Source organism: Oncorhynchus masou, unplaced genomic scaffold (assembly GCF_036934945.1).
Source record: "Oncorhynchus masou masou isolate Uvic2021 unplaced genomic scaffold, UVic_Omas_1.1 unplaced_scaffold_1798, whole genome shotgun sequence".
In the NCBI taxonomy this organism is placed as follows: domain Eukaryota; kingdom Metazoa; phylum Chordata; class Actinopteri; order Salmoniformes; family Salmonidae; genus Oncorhynchus; species Oncorhynchus masou.
Genome location: NW_027008183.1, coordinates 83,785 through 105,684, shown reverse-complemented (window position 1 = coordinate 105,684; position 21,900 = coordinate 83,785). Strand labels below are relative to the sequence as shown.

At 44.9% G+C, this 21,900-nt stretch overlaps 1 pseudogene; it reads left to right on the top strand.

Annotated features, from left to right (window-relative positions):
- The first annotated feature begins 359 nt into the window (after positions 1-359).
- The window catches only part of LOC135532273 (elongation factor-like GTPase 1), a 38,807-nt pseudogene continuing 17,266 nt past the window's right edge, over positions 360-21,900 (top strand).

Below are 21,900 nucleotides of genomic sequence, written 5' to 3'. Positions count from 1 at the left end.
TGATACCCTAGACCCACTCCAATTTGCTTAGCGCCCCAATAGGTCCACTGACAATGCAATCGCCATCACACTGCACACTGTCCTATCAAATCTGGACAAGAGGAATACCTATGTGAGAATGCTGTTCACCGACTACAACTCAGCATTTAACATCATAGTACCCTCCAAACTCGTCATTAAGCGGCCCCGCCATGTGCAACTGGGTCCTGGACTTTCTGACGGGCCACCCACCCAGGTAGGAATGTAGAAAACCGGTAGGAAGGTGGGAAACAACATGACCACCCCGCTGATCCTCAACACTGGGGCCCCACAAGGGTGCATTCTCAGCCCTCCTGTACTCCCTGTTCACCCATGACTCCATGGCCATGCACGCTTCCAACTCTATCATCAAGTTTGCAGACGACACTACAGTGGTGGGATTGACTACCAACAACGACGAGACGGTCTACAAGGAGGAAGTGAGGGCCCTCGGAGTGTGGTGTCAAGAAAATAACCTCTCACTCAACGTCAACAAAACAAAGGAGATGATCGTGGACTTCAGGAAACAGCGGAAGGAGCACACCCCTATCCACATCAACCTGACAGTAGTGGAGAAGATGGAAAGTTTTAAGTTCCTCGGTGTACACATCACGGACAAATTGAAATGGTCCACCCACACGGACAGCGTGTTGAAGAAGGCTCAACAGCTCCTCTTCAACCTCAGGAGACTGAAGAAATGTGGTTTGTCATCTAAAATACTCACAAACCTTTACAGATGCACAATCGAGAGCATCCTGTCGGGCTGTATCACCGCCTGGTATGGCAACTGCTCCTCCATCAACCGCAAGGCTCTCCAGAGGGTAGTGAGGTCTGCACAACGCATCATCAGTACAGGTGCATCAAAGCTGGGACCGAGAGCCTTGAGAGAGAAGCTGTTTTTCACACTAGAGGCTGCTGCCAACATACAGACTCAAATCTCTGGCCACTTAAATAAATGGACTTAATAAAGGTATCACTAGTCACTTTAAATAACGCCTCTTTAATAATGTTTACATATCCTACATTACTCATCTCATATGTATATACTGTATTCTATGCCATTTACTGCATCTTGCCTATGCCACACGGCCATCGCTCATCCATATATTTTCATGTACATATTCCTATTAATTCCTTTGCATTTGTGTGTATAAGTTAGTCGTTGTGAATTTGTTAGATTACTTGTTAGATATTACTGCATTGCCAGAACTAGAAGCACAAGAATTTCGCTACACTCGCATTTTAACATCTGCTAACCATGTGTATGTGACCAATAAAATTAGATTGATAGTATGTAATGTAATGGAACCCTATTCAGTATTTAGTGTGGAATGTAATGGCACCCTGTTCAGTATTTAGTGTGGAATGTAACGGCACCCTGTTTAGTGTGGAATGTAATGGCACCCTGTTCAGTGTTTAGTGTGGAATGTAATGGCACCCTGTTCAGTGTTTAGTGTGGAATGTAATGGCACCCTGTTCAGTATTTAATGTGGAATGTAATGGCACCCTGTTCAGTGTTTAGTGTGGAATGTAATGGCACCCTGTTCAGTGTTTAATGTTTAGGAATGTAATGGCACCCTGTTCAGTGTTTAGTGTGGAATGTAATGGCACCCTGTTCAGTGTTTAGTGTAATGGCACCCTGTTTAGTGTGGAATGTAATGGCACCCTGTTCAGTGTTTAGTGTGGAATGTAATGGCACCCTGTTCAGTGTTTAGTGTGGAATGTAATGGCACCCTGTTCAGTGTTTAGTGTGGAATGTAATGGCACCCTGTTTAGTGTGGAATGTAATGGCACCCTGTTTAGTGTGGAATGTAATGGCACCCTGTTTAGTGTGGAATGTAATGGCACCCTGTTTAGTGTGGAATGTAATGGCACCCTGTTCAGTGTTTAGTGTGGAATGTAATGGCACCCTGTTCAGTGTTTAGTGTGGAATGTAATGGCACCCTGTTCAGTGTTTAGTGTGGAATGTAATGGCACCCTGTTCAGTGTTTAGTGTGGAATGTAATGGCACCCTTTAGTTCAGTAATGGCACCCTGTTTAGTGTGGAATGTAATGGCACCCTGTTCAGTGTTTAGTGTGGAATGTAATGGCACCCTGTTCAGTGTTTTAGTGTGGAATGTAATGGGACCCTGTTCAGTGTTTAGTGTGGATTGTAGTGGGCTGGTCCCTGTTTAGTGTGGAATGTAGATGTTCACAGAGAGTGTGTGTGTAATGGCAGTGCACAACTGTTTAGTGTGTGTGTGTGTGCCACCACGATGAAGAAAGTGGGGGAATGACTCAAGTGAGCAGAAAGGTGTCCTGGCAGCCCTTGTTCAGGATGCCTGTTGGAGCAGTGATATCACAATGGTTAGAGGGAGGGAGATGTGGGCAGTGACACGTGCTTTAGGATCCAAAAGGATCCCGTTCTTCTTGTCTCTTAATACATTTTAACCTAAACTCAACCAGCTATGGTCATGAAGTCCATAGTTGTCATGAAGTCCATAGTTGTCACCATAGTTGTCATGAAGTTTAGTTGTCATGAAGTTGTCATGAAGTCCATAGTTGTCATGAAGAACATAGTGTCATGACATAGTTGTCATGAAGTCATAGTTGGTTGAGTATTAACATTAACCCTCGTGGCCTACAGGCAAAGAACAGTGATGGTTCATTTTTGGGCAATCAATCACTCAATTTTATTTTGCTTTGTTCTTGTAGATTTTTTGCAAAGATAATTCCTATTTGATTGAGAATGGAATGTTGTCCCTGTCTCATAGCGTCCAGAAATCTGTCTGTCCATTTGAATGTATATATTAAAGAGGTCTTTGTCAGTTCACCCCCAACTACTCTCTCTAGCCAGAGGACAGAAGCTTTAATGTAATAATCAGTGTATTAGTTGGCTAAAAGGTACATCCCCTCCTCTCCTGCCAATGCATACACACACATACACACACACACACACACACACACACACACATACACTGTCAGAGTCAAATAGGGACTTTCCAGTGAAGGGAGATTCCATAGGATGTAAGAAGAAGCAGATTTCCAAGGCTCTGGCCTTGTACTTAATAAAACCGAATATTGGTTATATTACACATTACACACATTTTAGCTATCTCCAGCCAAAGAACATCTAGTATAACATTCAGTGTTTTCCAGTCTGGCTTCTCTCTCCTCTTCAAATAAGACCCATTTCCTTCGTAAAGTGACTGGTACATTCTGCCGTATTATTGGCTTTGAAGTCCCATTTTAACTTGGTAAAGGAATCTTTGTTGTCCAAAACTATATTTTTTTTGAGCCTCAGTGGAGCCTGGTAGAGTTCAGACTGGACTGTTCTACACATGGGTTCAGCTTTAATGTAATAATCTGTGTAGAGTTGGCTAGACTGGACTAGGGTTCACTAGAGCCTGGTAGAGTTCAGACACACACTGTTCTACACATGGGTTCACTAGAGCCTGGTAGAGTTCAGACTGGACTGTTCTACACATGGGTTCACTAGAGCCTGGTAGAGTTCAGACTGGACTGTTCTACTCATGGGTTCACTAGAGCCTGGTAGAGTTCAGACAGGACTGGCCTACTCATGGGTTCACTAGAGCCTGGTAGAGTTCAGACAGGACTTTCTACTCATGGGTTCACTAGAGCCTGGTAGAGTTCAGACTGGACTGTTCTACTCATGGGTTCACTAGAGCCTGGTAGAGTTCAGACTGGACTGTTCTACTCATGGGTTCACTAGAGCCTGGTAGAGTTCAGACTGGACTTTCTAACATGGGTTCACTAGAGCCTGGTAGAGTTCAGAAGGACTGTTCTACTTGGGTTCACTAGAGCCTGGTAGAGTTCAGACTGGACTGTTCTACTCATGGGTTCACTAGAGCCTGGTAGAGTTCAGACTGGACTGTTCTACTCATGGGTTCACTAGAGCCTGGTAGAGTTCAGACAGGACTGTTCTACTCATGGGTTCACTAGAGCCTGGTAGAGTTCAGACTGGACTGTTCTACTCATGGGTTCACTAGAGCCTGGTAGAGTTCAGACTGGACTGTTCTACTCATGGGTTCACTAGAGCCTGGTAGAGTTCAGACTGGACTGTTCTACTCATGGGTTCACTAGAGCCTGGTAGAGTTCAGACTGGACTGTTCTACTCATGGGTTCATCTAGAGCCTGGTAGAGTTCAGACTGGACTGTTCTACTCATTGGTTCAGTTCAGTAAATCTGCATTGTCCCAGGAGGGCAGTTTGTGTGCAGCTTTAAAAAAAGTAAAAAACCTACTTAATATAGAACAATGTGTTGAACCACTTACAAAACATACACAATCACAGTTCAGTGGAGTGTAAGTATGTTGCTATGAATCACAGTTTGTCTTGTAATAATCAATCTGTGTCTGAATAAAACTACAGCCAACCAACTATCAATGTTTTTTGGGGTAAGGTCCAACTGTCCATGGCAGATTGCACATGTTGAATCGGAACCAACTACAAGCAACTAGGTCCAGAAAAATAGCAACTGAAACTAGGTCCAGCAAATACCAACTGAAACTAGGTCCAGCAACGACCAGCTGAAACTAGGTCCAGCAACTGAAACTAGGTCCAGCAAATACCAACTGAAACTAGGTCCAGCAAATACCAACTGAAACTAGGTCCAGCAAATACCAACTGAAACTAGGTCCAGCAAATACCAACTGAAACTAGGTCCAGCAAATACCAACTGAAACTAGGTCCAGCAAATACCAACTGAAACTAGGTCCAGCAACCAACTGAAACTAGGTCCAGCAAATACCAACTGAAACTAGGTCCAGCAAATACCAACTGAAACTAGGTCCAGCAAATACCAACTGAAACTAGGTCCAGCAAATACCAACTGAAACTAGGTCCAGCAAATACCAACTGAAACTAGGTCCAGCAAATACCAACTGAAACTAGGTCCAGCAAATACCAACTGAAACTAGGTCCAGCAAATACCAACTGAAACTAGGTCCAGCAAATACCAACTGAAACTAGGTCCAGCAACGACCAACTGAAACGAGGTCCAGCAACGACCAACTGAAACTAACTTACACACCTGGACAATTCAACAATCACGGTGTGATTGGCTCTAGTTGGATAGATTTCTCACTCACTCACTCACTCACTCACTCACTCACTCACTCACTCACACACACACACAGCATCTCAAAGCATTTAGGCTAGATCAGGTTCCTGTGCCCTCCGCATGTCAGTCAGTTAAGGTCTTTAGCCAAGGAAGGCTTTTGTTCCTTAGTTGTATTGTTCTTTGTGTGACTGAGTGGGCTGTGGGTTGGATCACAGGGAGTCAGCTCAACTTCTGAGTCATCAGCTTTTCTGGCTACATACACACATCACACACCAGACCCCAGTTAGATGTCTAGCATCTGTTCCGCTTGAACGTGTGTGTGTGTGTGTGTGTGTGTGTGTGTGTGTGTGTGTGTGTGTGTGTGTGTGTGTGTGTGTGTGTGTGTGTGTGTGTGTGTGTGTGTGTGTGTGTGTGTGTGTGTGTGTGTGTGTGTGTGTGTGTGCGTGTGCTCGATCAACTTCTTATAATGGTGTGCATATATCCAGTTGTAAGTCGGTTTCTAGGTAGAAATAAGACCAAGTTCATGCAGACAGTATTCCATTTTTTTGTTCAATGTATTTTTTTTAACTTTTGTTTTTTACCTCTTATTTTTATATATATTTTTATAATTATTATAGTTATTTTTCCCCCCAATTTGTAAGTTAGTCTTGTCTCATCATTGCAACTCCCGTACGGACACGGGAGAGGCGAAGGTCAAGATTCATGCGTCCTCTGAAACACGACCCTGCCAAGCCGCACTGCTTCGAGAGAGAATTTTAGTTAATACCACTCCGACAATTTCAAAGATTTTACTGAGTTGTAGTTCATATAAGGGAATATGTTGGTCACAGATACCTTTAAAACAAGTGGGCCTCACAATTCGCCTCAGGATCTCGTCTTGGTATTTCTGTGCATTCAAATTGACATCGATAAAATGCAATTGTGTTCATTGTCTGTAGTAAATGCCTGCCCACACCATAACCCCACCACCATCATGGGACACTCTGTTCACAACGTTGACATCAGCAAACTGCTCGCCCACACGAGGCATGTTTTGAGGCCTGGTTGGACGTAATGACAAATTCTCTAAAATGAACATTATGGCGGCTTATGGTAGAGAAATGAACATTCAACTCTCTGGCAACAGCTCTGGTGGACATTCCTGCAGTCAGCATGCCAATTGCAGGTGGATGGATTATCTTGGTAAAGAAGAAATGCTCACTAACAGGGATGTAAACTAATGTGTGCACAACATTTTAAACATTTCTGGGTTATTTTATTTATACTCATGAAACATGTGACCAACACTTTACATGTTGCGTTTTATATTTTTGTTCCGTGTAGAAGCGTATGTGACTGAGGTGAAGCGTTGAAGAGTGGCAGGAAGTATGTAGTACTCATTAAAATACTATCTGAAGCTATGGCTCACTGTTCAGCCTGCTGTTTTAAAGAGTCACGCTTAAATTTGCCAGAGTCTCCTGCCCGGCCCCCGCTTTGTGTGCGATCACAGGAAGTCATCAGCGGTAGGATAAAGATGGCGGTGTAGTTGAGGCCGGCTGAGCCCCTTAAAATGGACACAAAGAAGGCCCGTGTCCAGCCTCCATTCTCCATTACAGTCCTGGATTGGGTTGATTGGGGCATGCGACCAAAAATATTTTGCAACAGAAAAAGGAAAATCAATACTACTCATTGGATGAATTATCTTCCTGTTTCAGTCCGTGTTCTTCCGTTTGCTTCCTAATGAACATGACCCTGGCCTAGCCTGCTCATCCATTACTGCACTAAAGCTAGCTAATCGTAGCCTGGTCACAGAGCTGTTGGTGCTGTCTTGCCAACTCTTATGGTCAATGTCATGCCAAACACCAATAGGCGTCAGCCATACGGCACAAACAGATCTGGGACCAGGCTCATCTTACCTCCAGTTTAATTAATCCAAAACACTATTCAACATCACAGTTCAGTTGAACAAAACATCATCAGAGAATTGAAAATAAAGAACGACTAACTCTTTGGATACAGTCTGGTCTCTCAGCTCTGACACGGTAGAATGGACTCGAGAGAGTGATAACAGAAAGGAAAGGAGAGAGAGAGAGAGATAACAGAAAGGAAAGGAGAGAGAGAGATAACAGAACAGAAAGGAGAGAGAGATAAACAGAATGGAAAGGAGAGAGAGAGAGTGATAAACAGAAAGGAAAGGAGAGAGAGTGATAACAGAAAGGAAAGGAGAGAGAGTGATAACAGAAAGGATAAACAGAAAGGAAAGGAGAGAGAGTGATAACAGAAAGGAAAGGAGAGAGAGTGATAACAGAAAGGAAAGGAGAGAGAGAGTGATAAACAGAAAGGAAAGGAGAGAGAGTGATAACAGAAAGGAAAGGAGAGAGAGTGATAACAGAAAGGAAAGGAGAGAGAGTGATAAACAGAAAGGAAAGGAGAGAGAGTGATAAACAGAAAGGAAAGGAGAGAGAGTGATAACAGAAAGGAAAGGAGAGAGAGTGATAACAGAAAGGAAAGGAGAAGAGATAACAGAAAGGAAAGGAGAGATAACAGAAAGGAAAGGAGAGAGTGATAACAGAAAGGAAAGAAGAGAGAGAGAGTGATAAACAGAAAGGAAAGGAGAGAGAGTGATAACAGAAAGGAAAGGAGAGAGAGTGATAACAGAAAGGAAAGGAGAGAGAGTGATAACAGAAAGGAAAGGAGAGAGAGATAACAGAAAGGAAAGGAGAGAGAGTGATAACAGAAAGGAAAGGAGAGAGAGTGATAACAGAAAGGAAAGGAGAGAGAGTGATAACAGAAAGGGAAGAAGAGAGAGTAAACAGAAAGGAAAGGAGAGAGAGAGTGATAACAGAAAGGAAAGGAGAGAGAGAGAGAGATGATAACAGAAAGGAAAGGAGAGAGAGTGATAACAGAAAGGGAAGAAGGAGAGAGAGAGATAACAGAAAGGAAAGGAGAGAGAGAGATAACAGAAAGGAAAGGAGAGAGAGATAACAGAAAGGAAAGGAAGAGAGTGATAACAGAAAGGAAGAAGAGAGAGAGTGATAACAGAAAGGAAAGAAGGAGAGAGAGAGTGATAACAGAAAGGAAAGAAGGAGAGAGAGAGTGATAACAGAAAGGGAAGAAGGAGAGAGCGTGATAACAGAAAGGAAAGGAGAGAGAGTGATAACAGAAAGGAAAGAAGAGAGAGAGAGTGATAACAGAAAGGAATGAAGGAGAGAGAGAGTGATAACAGAAAGGAAAGAAGGAGAGAGAGAGAGTGATAACAGAAAGGAACGAAGGAGAGAGAGAGAGTGATAACAGAAAGGAACAAAGGAGAGAGAGAGAGAGAGAGAGAGTGATAACAGAAAGGAACGAAGGAGAGAGAGAGTGATAACAGAAAGGAAAGAAGGAGAGAGAGAGTGATAACAGAAAGGAAAGAAGGAGAGAGAGAGTGATAACAGAAAGGAAAGAAGGAGAGAGAGAGAGTGATAACAGAAAGGAAAGAAGGAGAGAGAGAGAGTGATAACAGAAAGGAAAGGAGAGAGAGAGAGAGTGATAACAGAAAGGAAAGAAGGAGAGAGAGAGTGATAAAAGAAAGGAAAGAAGGAGAGCTAGAGGAAGGGATATGTTCTCCCCTTTGTCAGGAGCCACCAGGCAACCTTCCCTACTCAGCTATATGGGTAGGTTATGGATAGGGCCCTCTTCCACTGCTACAGTACAAAACCATCTCCTCTTTCCTCCCCTCTATCTTCCCTTACCTCTTTCTCCCCCCCAGGCTACATTAGCCTCAGTGTTCCTCAGAGCCCTGAACCTTCTGACAGCAGGGAAATTATTTTCTCTCCCTGCCCCTCTCTCTTCATCCCTCTCTTTTCTAATCTGTCTCTCTCTCTAGTTCTCTCTCACTCTTCCTTTCTCTTTCTCTCTTGCACATTTCTTGGCCTTTTGTCTCCTCCTTCCTCTCACTTGTGTCTGACATTTCTCTTATTCTCTCTCTCTGTGTTTCTCTCACTCACTTGTTTGAAACTATCTCTCTGTGTTTCTCTCCCTCACTTGTGTTGAAACAGAGACAAAGTTTGTCTCATTATTCTCTCACTTGTGTCTGAAACAGAGACAAAGCTGGTCTCATTATTCTTTCCCCTTTCTCTCCCTCACTTGTGAGTTACTCTGCTCTCTTCCACAGAGAGACATTGCAGGGCTTGCACGTCCTTAATGGCACCCTATTCCCTGGTCTCATTATTCTCTCTCTCTGTGTCTCATACTCCACTACTTTTGACTAGACCACTATAGGTCTCTGGTCTAAAGTAGTGCACTGTAAAGGAATAGGGTGCCATTTGGACACAGCCTATGAAGGTTAATTTTTAATGAACTGTTCACCATTGAAGTGGTAGCTGCCCTAATAATGACGTTATCTTATCTCCAGGTGTCTGAATTCTCGGAGCAGGAGTTCTGATCTAGGATCAGGTCCTCTGCTCTTCATATAATCTTGTTCATTATGCTTCTCCTCCTCTAATCTCCTCGTCCCAGTCAGAGCAGGTTCAACTCCCTCTCGTGACTCTGGTTCCTCTTATGGTTTCTTCCTACCTAGGGACTGTTTCCTTGTCACTACTGTCTCTCTGATCACTCTTTAGGCTCCAGCTGTTGTCAATCACTGTGACATGTGTTTGTAGAACGTGCTGGATTGATTCATTGATTGATGGATTGATTCCCTAGGTATTGGCGGTCTCGAGGAGTGTGTGTTGAAGTCTGCGACCCTCTCCACCTCCCCTGCCCTCCCCCCTTTCATCCCCCTCAACTTCGAAGCTACTCCCATCGTACGAGTGGCCATCGAACCCAAACACCCAAGTAAGTGTCAAACACACACGGTTAAACACAAACACACTTACACCACATTGTGAATTTGTTGAGGTTGTTGCCTGTCAGTGATGTTTTTGTTGTCTGTCATCTGAGGTAAGATGCTAATGTTGAGAAGCTAACGTTCCTCCAGCACCCCAGTCAGCCAGCCATTCTGTCAACCAACCAGCTATTCAACCAGTCAGTCAGCCAGTCAGCTGGTCCACAGATAGTCAGACATTCCTGCAGCTCTTCCGTGGTATTCGTTAGTATTATAGCTGAGGGCAACATTTGCCTCACATGGAGGAAGTTAGTCAACTAGCAGTCAGTCAGTTAGTTAGCTAGTCTTAGAAAGATGGCTGGTATTTTAGTTTCAGGATAACTATTTTGGGAAGCTTCAAATAGTGTTTGTTTGTTTTCTTTTAAGTAGTTGCACTTAGTAGTTGAGCTGACCTGTAACCCTGAAAATTCAAACCCGTCCTGGGTTATGTTCATCAGGGCACTCATCAGAAAGTGTTTGAAAATGTTTTGCGACAGAAAATGAAAATTAGCAGTTAATTCTGGATAAAGGTTTCAGTCTAAGGTTTCTTAACGAAAAACAAATGTAGGTTTGAATCCAGGGTGTATTATGTGCAGTAGGGCTCATACATGGAAATGATTCATGCTTAGTCTACTAAGAAGTACTTTTCTACAATCGTGTGTGTGTGTGTGTGTGTGTGTGTGTGTGTGTGTGTGTGTGTGTGTGTGTGTGTATGTCAAGGTGAGATGCCTAAGCTGGTACGGGGTATGAGGCTGTTGAACCAGGCTGACCCGTGTGCTGAGGTTCTGATCCAGGAGACAGGAGAACACGTACTGGTCACGGCCGGAGAGGTCCACCTGCAACGCTGTCTGGACGACCTCCGAGAGAGGTGAGCCTCTTGTTTCCTCTTTTGATTGACGAGTTCCACGGTTTATTTCGACAGGTGGAAACAGAGAGGGAGAAACAGTAGGAAGGTTGGACGCAGGGATTGAACCCCGGCCTCCGTTGGAGAAGTATATTATGAGACTGAAGCCGGGAGCATCATCACTTAAACATGAGCTCTGCACAGAGAGGTCTGTCAGTCAGTCTTTATGGCTGTATCTTATCTATCTATCTTTGTCTGTCTGTGATTTGAAATCTAGTCAATAGTAGTGACATTTTGACCAGACGCCCTGTAACAGAGTGTAGATGAGCAGCAGACGGCTCAGTTTGAGATGACTCAGCTTTTACACCGTCTGGCCCAGTCTCACACACTGATGATTGACATGATGATTCTGTGTGTGTGTGTAATGTTTCTGACTGAGAGTGGGTGTCTCTCTCTCTATAAAAAGTCATGTGTGATTGTCTTTAGATGTCTCTTCTCCACTCTGATCATGTCATATTAGAAAAGACAGAGAGAGAGAGAGAGAGAGAGAGGGAGGGGTTTAAAGCGTTCCGTACAGAGATGTTAAATACAGCTAATTTCATTTGCATCCTAAGACCAGTTACCCTCCACCCCTGCCATAAACTAAACTCTCACCAGCCTCCCTCTGATGTTGAGGGACCAGGTCCTATGTATAGCTACTCATAATCAATACCTAAAGCTGTTGTAAGACCACCCACACATGTGAATGTAGCATTTATCAGTCCAGTCCTGCTAAGATCCTGTATTATCTATGTGTATTAGTACATAAAGAAATCAAATAAAATAAAATTTATTTATATAGCCCTTCGTACATCAGCTGATATCTCAAAGTGCTGTACAGAAACCCAGCCTAAAACCCCAAACCGCAAGCAATGCAGGTGTAGAAGCACGGTGGCTAGGAAAAACTCCCTAGAAAGGCCAAAACCTAGGAAGAAACCTAGAGAGGAACCAGGCTATGTGGGGTGGCCAGTCCTCTTCTGGCTGTGCCAGGTGGAGATTATAACAGAACATGGCCAAGATGTTCAAATGTTGATAAATGACCAGCATGGCCCAATAATAATAAGGCAGAACAGTTGAAACTGGAGCAGTAGCACGGCCAGGTGGACTGGGGACAGCAAGGAGTCATCATGTCAGGTAGTCCTGAGGCATGGTCCTAGGGCTCAGGTCCTCCGAGAGAAAGAAAGAAAGAGAGAATTAGAGAGAGCACACTTAAATTCACACAGGACACCGAATAGGACAGGAGAAGTACTCCAGATATAACAAACTGACCCTAGCCCCCCGACACATAAACTAATGCAGCATAAATACTGGAGGCTGAGACAGGAGGGGTCAGGAGACACTGTGGCCCCATCCGAGGACACCCCCAGACAGGGCCAAACAGGAAGGATATAACCCCACCCACTTTGCCAAAGAACAGCCCCCACACCACTAGAGGGATATCTTCAACCACCAACTTACCATCCTGAGACAAGGCCGAGTATAGCCCACAAAGATCTCCGCCACGGCACAACCCAGACAGGAAGATCACATCAGTGACTCAACCCACTCAAGTGACACACCCCCCCCCCAGGGACGGTATGAAAGAGCCCCACATCAACATGTGTATCGTTGAAGGTGTGAGGTGGGGAGATGTGTGAACACATCAAAATAGATATTTCACAGCTTTATTTCAAATGGAGTTTTCGTAACCCCATAAATCAAAGATTTCCATATGCTTTGATACTTTGAAAGTGATACAAAGTACAGTGGAGTCTAGGCCTGTGTCCCAAATGACATGCAGTGTGTTGCAGTGTGACACATGTGCAGGCCTCAATCCTAAATATAGATGTACATGTATATAGATGTTCAGGTGCATTATCTCTTTAACATACATTAGTATGTCCAGATAAATCTCTGGGAGATTATTGAAATCATGAGGGAATTGGGATTTCTGGGAAACTTGGGAATTTAATAACTGGAATTTTACATCGCTAATGGTGAATATCCATAGTCCTAAAGCGTTAATTCCCCAGAAGAATGAATGGGAGTTAGAGAGAACATGTCCTTCGGTGTAACCTTGGGACTAACTAAATCTGCATCTATCTGCATACGTTGTCCTTGTCACTCAGTTCATCTGTATAACTTATGAATGTAGAAGAGCGAGTATTGATGAGAGGGCTTTTCATTCAGCCAGTCAGTCAAACTGGTAATCCTCCCACAACAGAATGATCGATGGCTCCATTGGTTAACACTCAAACACACTGACCAGATTTATAAAGAGTCTCAGGGATCTTTACAGCTTTCCCCCTGGAAGATAACACAGGGTGATTTAGAAACAGTCCTCAACCAGCCGGAATGACAGGGCATCCAGGGACTGGATCCCATCTAGTAAATATAATTCTATGTTTACAAATAGTCCAGGCCAGCCTGATTAGGTCACCCAGGCAGGTGAAACACTAGAATGACCTTGTATTCTCCTGTTTGGTGAATAACAGTCCCAGCCGTAGAGAGAGAACAGTTTTTGTCTTTGTGTTCTATCTCTGTGGTCCCCACTGCATTTAATCAGGGGATGACTGCAATTCTTATTCTATGTTTGAAAATATGCCAGTCAGTCAGCTAGTCGGGCAAAGAGCAGTGCAGGACAGAGGAAGGGGAACCGTGTTGGCTGTGAATGCTGACTGACCCCGTTGTGACATCACAACAACACACACACACACACAGACTGGTCCATGGCCATTCACTCTCTAGCTCTGTAAGAGGTCGAGCCCGTTTTAGCCACTCATGTGGCACGTGGGACTGTGACGTCACAGCGTCAGGAGTCTGAAGCCAAAACAGGGTTGTCTCGCTGCCCTGGAAAGTGGGTCATCTGATCCTGACCAAGTTAAAACTGGGATGAACCATTCAAACTTTTTCTTCTGCTCACTAATGCACACACACACAAAACACAGCTTTTTTCATGTGAATTTTCTGGACTTTTTGGGTGTAAAAATGTATTCCCATTCAAAATCCAATTTTCCCTAACCCTTACGCCTAAAATGTCCTGAAAAATAAAATAATATCTTACCTTGTCAGGACATTCTGGTCCTGATAATGTAGGCAACATGTACACACAAAACACACATTCAGACACACAAAACCACACACTACACACACACACGCAGCCATAGTTACAGTGGCTCCAAATCACCTCTAGATTATAATGCCGCAGCAATAAAACCATTTCCTGTATGCAGTTATGGTTTTCCAACTCACGATGCGTTGGAGAAATGTCCAAATGATTAGAAGAAGAGGGTTCCTAAACGAGGCTGTAAATCAACAGTGTTCAGGATGGAGACTCATAGGCTGCGTCTCAACTGACACCATGTTCCCCAAGTGCACTACTTTTGACCAGGAGCAGCTCTGGGCCGTTCTGGCTCAGACGAGGCAGACTTATCCCAGGCTTGATTACTTACTTTTGACCAGGGCCCATAGGTTGTCATCTGGGGGACACCAATATCTTCAACGCGGTGTGAGTTAGTGATAAAAATAATGAATGTCCTCAACTCTTTGATTTATTCAAGACACACAAACATGTAGTGCAGGACTGTTGCCCAGGGACAAGGTAGTAATCCACTACACATGGAATAGGGTGATCTTCATCAGGTCAAGTTGGTCTGGTTATTTATTACTTTTGTTTCTGTCTAGCACCGGATTACTGGGTGTGTGTGTTTCTCCTCTCCCACTGAATAAGTCATATCTCCCTGCTTGATTACTGGATGTGTGTGTTTCTCCTCTCCCACTGAATAAGTCATATCTCCCTGCTTGATTACTGGGTGTGTGTGTTTCTCCTCTCCCACTGAATAAGTCATATCTCCCTGCTTGATTACTGGATGTGTGTGTTTCTCCTCTCCCACTGAATAAGTCATATCTCCCTGCTTGATTACTGGGTGTGTGTGTTTCTCCTCTCCCACTGAATAAGTCATATCTCCCTGCTTGATTACTGGGTGTGTGTGTTTCTCCCTCCCACTGAATAAGTCATATCTCCCTGCTTGATTACTGGATGTGTGTGTTTCTCCTCTCCCACTGAATAAGTCATAGCTCCCTGCTTGATTACTGGGTGTGTGTGTTTCTCCTCTCCCACTGAATAAGTCATATCTCCCTGCTTGATTACTGGATGTGTGTGTTTCTCCTCTCCCACTGAATAAGTCATATCTCCCTGCTTGATTACTGGATGTGTGTGTTTCTCCTCTCCCACTGAATAAGTCATATCTCCCTGCTTGATTACTGGATGTGTGTGTTTCTCCTCTCCCACTGAATAAGTCATATCTCCCTGCTTGATTACTGGATGTGTGTATTTCTCCTCTCCCACTGAATAAGTCATATCTCCCTGTTTGATTACTGGGTGTGTGTGTTTCTCCTCTCCCACTGAATAAGTCATATCTCCCTGCTTGATTACTGGATGTGTGTATTTCTCCTTAAATAGACCACTGAATAAGTCATATCTCCCTGCTTGATTACTGGGTGTGTGTGTTTCTCCTCTCCCACTGAATAAGTCATAGCTCCCTGCTTGATTACTGGATGTGTGTGTTTCTCCTCTCCCACTGAATAAGTCATAGTCCCTGCTTGATTACTGGATGTGTGTGTTTCTCCTCTCCCACTGAATAAGTCATATCTCCCTGCTTGATTACTGGATGTGTGTGTTTCTCCTCTCCCACTGAATAAGTCATATCTCCCTGCTTGATTACTGGATGTGTGTGTTTCTCCTCTCCCACTGAATAAGTCATATCTCCCTGGAGACCATTACTGGGTGTGTGTGTTTCTCCTCTCCCCTGAATAAGTCATATCTCCCTGCTTGATTACTGGATGTGTGTGTTTCTCCTCTCCCACTGAATAAGTCATATCTCCCTGCTTGATTACTGGATGTGTGTGTTTCTCCTCTCCCACTGAATAAGTCATAGCTCCCTGCTTGATTACTGGGTGTGTGTGTTTCTCCTCTCCCACTGAATAAGTCATATCTCCCTGCTTGATTACTGGATGTGTTTTCTGTGTGGTTTCTCCTCTCCCACTGAATAAGTCATATCTCCCTGCTTGATTACTGGATGTGTGTGTTTCTCCTCTCCCACTGAATAAGTCATAGCTCCCTGCTTGATTACTGGGTGTGTGTGTTTCTCCTCTCCCACTGAATAAGTCATAGCTCCCTGCTTGATTACTGGATGTGTGTGTTTCTCCTCTCCCACTGAATAAGTCATAGCTCCCTGCTTGATTACTGGATGTGTGTGTTTCTCCTCTCCCACTGAATAAGTCATAGCTCCCTGCTTGATTACTGGGTGTGTGTATTTCTCCCACTGAATAAGTCATAGCTCCCTGCTTGATTACTGGATGTGTGTGTTTCTCCTCTCCCACTGAATAAGTCATTTCTCCCTGGTAGTGACAGACAGTTCCCAAATGATTACTGGATGTGTGTGTTTCTCCTCTCCCACTGAATAAGTCATATCTCCCTGCTTGATTACTGGGTGTGTGTGTTTCTCCTCTCCCACTGAATAAGTCATAGCTCCCTGACCTGATTACTGGGTGTGTGTTCATTAGGCAGAAAACGGAGGTACAGATCTAGGATCAGCTTCCCCTAATCCTAACTCCCCATCAGTGGGGAAAATGACCAAAGATTAACGTTTAGGTGCAAGTTCACCCCCACTGAATAAGTCAAATAGCTCCCTGCTTTTTACTGGATGTGTGTTTTTCCTCTCCCACTGAATAAGTCATAGCTCCTGCTTGATTACTGGAGTGTGTGTTTCTCCTCTCCCACTGAATAAGTCATAGCTCCCTGCTTGATTACTGGGTGTTTCCGTTTTCTCCCACTGAATAAGTCATATCTCCCTGCTTGATTACTGGATGTGTGTATTTCTCCTCTCCCACTGAATAAGTCATAGCTCCCTGCTTGATTACTGGATGTGTGTATTTCCCTGAATAAGTCATAGCTCCCTGCTTGAGGAGTTGACAATGTTTAGCTAAATTAGTAATAAGTCTGGAAGCATCGTTCAGAGTGCGTCTGCTCTGTTGGAAGAACACATTCTAATCCAAATGGCATCCTATTCCCTTCATAGTGCACTCCTTTTGACCAGGACCCTTTTGGTATTTTATTAGGATCCCCATTAACTGTTGCAAAAGCAGCAGCTACTCTTCCTGGGGTACACAAAACATGACATAATACAGAACATTAAATAGACCAGAACAGCTCAAGGACAGAACTACATCCATTTAGAGCTCTGGTCTAAAGGAGTGCACTATATAGGTAGTGGGGTGCCATTTGGGATGCATTCCAAGTCTTAGTGAGATTTAAAGAAACAACGAACACCCACAGCACCCAGAATAACCCCATCTTCAAACAACCACACAGTCTGCTGTCTACATTGGATTCAGGGAACGCTCCAGCGCTTCTGAGATGCTTCTACTAAACATCAGAGAGAGAGGAAGGAGAGAGAGGGAGGAATGGAGAGAGATGGAAGGGGAGAGGATGACTTGTTTTCTGCCCTGTTGTTGTATGGACTGACTCTAACTGGATTATATGTGCCCGTTCTGTGTGTGTGTGTGTGTGTGTGTGTGTGTGTTGTGTGTGTGTGTGTGTGTGTGTGTGTGTGTGTGTGCGTGTGCGTGTGTGTGTGTGTGTGTGTGTGTGTGAGAGAGAGAGTGAGAAAGAGAGCACATGCATGTGTGTGTGTGTTTGCGCACGTTTGTGAGAGAGTGTGCGTGTTTATAACGTCACACGCTGGATAACGAGATGAGCTGGTTCTGGTAGTGTGGACGGAAGTCGTGACATCTCTCAGCCCAAACACTGACACACACACACACACACACACAGCCAGTTTAGGATGAACCCACAAACAGGGATTGCCTGACAGTACTTGGCTGTTGGTCTTGGCAGCCGGAGAGCTACATCACCTCTTCTTTCTCCACAGGTAGTGACAGACAGTGTCCCAAATGGAACCATTTTCCCGATGTAATGCACTTCTTTTGACCAGAGCTTTATGGGCCCTGGTCTAAAGTAGTGCACTACAGGAATAGGGTGCCATTTGGGAAGCACACTTTTTTCTTATCCTAAAGTGACCCTCTCTGTATCCCTCTGAGTGTTTCATCAGTGATAACCTAATGACGTCATTTTATAGGAGAACCAGACCTGAAGCTTGGCCTCACCAGCACAGGGTTGTGTTCATTAGGCAGAAAACGGAGGTACAGATCTAGGATCAGCTTCCCTCCCCTAATCCTAACCTTAACCATCAGTGGGGAAAATGACCAAAGATTAACGTTTAGGTGCAAGTTCACCCCCACTTAATGTAAAATTCTTGTTAGTTTTTTTAATCTATATTTTTAAAACCATTTGAATCATTTAGCAGACGTTATCTAGGTGACTTACAGGAGCAATGAGGTTTAGTACCTTGCTCAAGGGCACATCAACAGATTCTTTTCACCTTGGGGATTCGAACCAGCAACCTTTCCGTTACTGGCCCAATGCTCTAACCGTTAGCCTACCTGCTGCCCTGCAGTTGTCATGTTGTGGCTTGAATGTCCTGACAAGATGTATCATTTGTATCTGAATAGAAGCTGCTATATTTCCCTCATCCTCCTCCTGTGTGGTTTAGAAAGATTGATGAAGCAGGTGTGTGTTGTGTAGTGTGAGTGTGTGTGTGTGTGTGTGTGTTGAGTGAGTGGTGGTGAGTGAGTGAGTGTGTGTGCGTGTCAGTGGGTGCAAGGTGAGCTATGACAGATGATTTGAATATGCTGTGCTTGGCTCAGCATGGACAGGAGTGCCTAATAATATCTGACAGGTGTTATTGTTTTGGAAAATAAAAAGGCAGACGTGAAAGTTTTCAGCGCTCTCTTAAGAGACCAATGTGTCTTTATGTATAGTATTCTGTTGAGTTTGTTCTGGCTCTCGTACCCAGTAATACAGCACATTTACAATGCATGGGTTGTCCTACTTGCTCTTACTTCATTTGTGTTGGCATGTGAGTATTCCATCTCCTTCTCACTACACATCTTTGTAACTTTTCCAGCTTTTCCAGAAATCCTGGATGGAGGATTCCAGAATTTCTGCTTATTTCTGGGATGAGATTCAGGAATCTTCCTAGTGGGATTTCTGGAAAACCTGGGAATTTGTGGAAATGTACCAGTTTTGGGATCCCTACATCTGACTCTCTGTGTTCTTCTCATCGTCCAGGTTTGCCAAGATTGAGATCAGTGCCTCCAAGCCTATCATCCCATTCAGAGGACCGTGATCAGACCACCCAAAGTGGACATGGTCAATGAAGACCTGGGGAAACAACAGAAGGTGTGTGTGTATGTTGGGGTGTGGTGTGTGTGTCTATCTTATATCTGATCTGTTGACATCTCAAACGACACCCCATATATTAGTAGTGTGCTACAATTGAAGAGGCAGCAGCAGTCTATTTGCAGTAGCTAACTCTACTCTCGTGGGATGTGAGGTATGTGGTATGTGTGTGTGTGTGTGTGTGTGTGTGTGTGTGTGTGTGTGTGTGTGTGTGTGTGTGTGTGTGTGTGTGTGTGTGTGTGTGTGTGTCTGTGTCTGTCTAGGTGGCTGTGATCCACCAGGTGAAAGAGTCAGACACCCTGCACCTGGACCCCAGTGGCCTGGTGACCCTCACCACCCCAAACAGACAGGCCACCGTGGGGGTGCACCATACCACTACCCGAAGGTGAGAGAGAGTTGAGTTGGTGAGGGTGTGTGTGTTGATGTTTGTTGTTGTCAGACTATAGGAAGGACTTAACATTTTGCTTAAGGAGAAACAGAAACAGAGCAAGAACATTTCCAATAGCCTTTTTGAGGAATAGCAACTTTGCTTAACTTTCTTATGTTATGTCTATAGTTAATGGGGAAAATGGCAGTTAAGAAGACATTTCTTCTTAAGAAAGTTTTGTAAATCTGGGCTCTGATCCTGATCAAAAAGTGTCCTGTGTTGTGTAGAGGTGACTCTTCTACTGGAGGGTAGTGCTGACTTGATCCGGACCCTGGAGCAGGCAGGTCAGGCCCAGAGGGAGGGGAGGACCCTGGACATGAGTACCTGGACCCTAGATGCCCTGATGGTGCTGAAGAGCAGGCTGGAGGTCCTGCTGCAGGGGAGGAAGTGGAGAAACGCTGTGGACCGGATATGGGCCTTTGGACCACGCAGGTATTTCAGGGTGTTTCATATAGGTTGGGGTGAGAGGGTATGCAGGTATTTCAGGGTGTTTCATATAGGTTGGGGTGAGAGGGTATGCAGGTATTTCAGGGTGTTTCATATAGGTTGGGATGAGAGGGTATGCAGGTATTTCAGGGTGTTTCATATAGGTTGGGATGAGAGGGTATGCAGGTATTTCAGGGTGTTTCATATAGGTTGGGATGAGAGGGTATGCAGGTATTTCAGGGTGTTTCATATAGGTTGGGATGAGAGGGTATGCAGGTATTTCAGGGTGTTTCATATAGGTTGGGATGTGAGGGTATGCAGGGTATTTCAGGGTGTTTCATATAGGTTGGGGTGAGAGGGTATGCAGGTATTTCAGATGTTTCATATAGGTTGGGATGAGATGGGTATGCAGGTATTTCAGGGTGTTTCATATAGGTTGGGATGAGAGGGTATGCAGGTATTTCAGGGTGTTTCATATAGGTTGGGGTGAGAGGGTATGCAGGTATTTCAGGGTGTTTCATATAGGTTGGGATGAGAGGGTATGCAGGTATTTCAGGGTGTTTCATATAGGTTGGGATGAGAGGGTATGCAGGTATTTCAGGGTGTTTCATATAGGTTGGGGTGAGAGGGTATGCAGGTATTTCAGGGTGTTTCATATGGGTTGGGATGAGAGGGTATGCAGGTATTTCAGGGTGTTTCATATAGGTTGGGGTGAGAGGGTATGCAGGTATTTCAGGGTGTTTCATATGGGTTGGGATGAGAGGGTATGCAGGTATTTCAGGGTGTTTCATATGGGTTGGGATGAGAGGGTATGCAGGTATTATCAGGGTCAGGGTGTTTCATATAGGTTGGGATGAGAGGGTATGCAGGTATTTCAGGGTGTTTCATATAGGTTGGGATGAGAGGGTATGCAGGTATTTCAGGTATTTCATATGGGTTGGGATGATATTTCATGGTATTTTATATGAGATGAAATTGTGTGCTATGCAGGTATTTCATGGTAATTAATATGGCCATTTTGTTATTATTAGGTATGGACCAAACATCCTCCTTAACAGCATAGAGGGGTACCAGAGACCATCCGTGTGGCACACGGCCTCAGAACGAGAGAAAGGAGAGAAAGAGGGAGGGGCAGAACAGCTGAGGCCAGCGCCATCCGAGACTTTGACAACAGCGTTGTCAGCGGTTTCCAGCTCGCCACCCTCTCCGGTCCAATGTGTGAGGAGCCCCTCATGGGTGTCTGCTTCTCTGTGGAGAGATGGGACATGAACTTCCCCACCCAGCGCACCCACCTGGACTCTGTGACTGAAGAAGACTCCAACTCCCTTGATGCATCTGTTTCCGAAAGCCCCGGTGAGGCTGCAGGTCAGCAGGAGGCCTCAGGCAAGGCAGGGGGAGCGGGTGAGACGCCTTCCAAGGCAGAGGGTGCCGTGGCTGGGGCGAGCCAGGGGAGACGCAGGGCGGAGGTTGTGGCCGGGCTAGTGGACTGCTACGGGCCGTTCTCTGGCCAGCTCATAGCTGCTGTGAAGGAGGCTTGTCGGCACGCGTTCCAGGCCAAACCTCAGAGACTCATGGCTGCTATGTACACCTGTGAAATCATGGCTACAGCAGAGGTGTTAGGTAAGAGGCTTACCAGTACACACACGGCAAAACACACACACACGGCAGAACACACGGAACACACGGACAGAGACACACGGAAGAAACACACAGACACGCAGAACACACGGACACGGCAGAACACACGGCAGAACACACAGACACGGCAGAACACACAGACAGACACGGCAGAACACACAGACACAGGCAGAACACACGAGAACACACAGACACGGCAGAACACACACAGGCAGAACACACGGACACACGGCAGAACACACGGACACACGGCAGAACACACAGACACACGGCAGAACACACGGACAGAAACACACGGACACACGGCAGAACACACGGACACACGGCAGAACACACAGACAAAG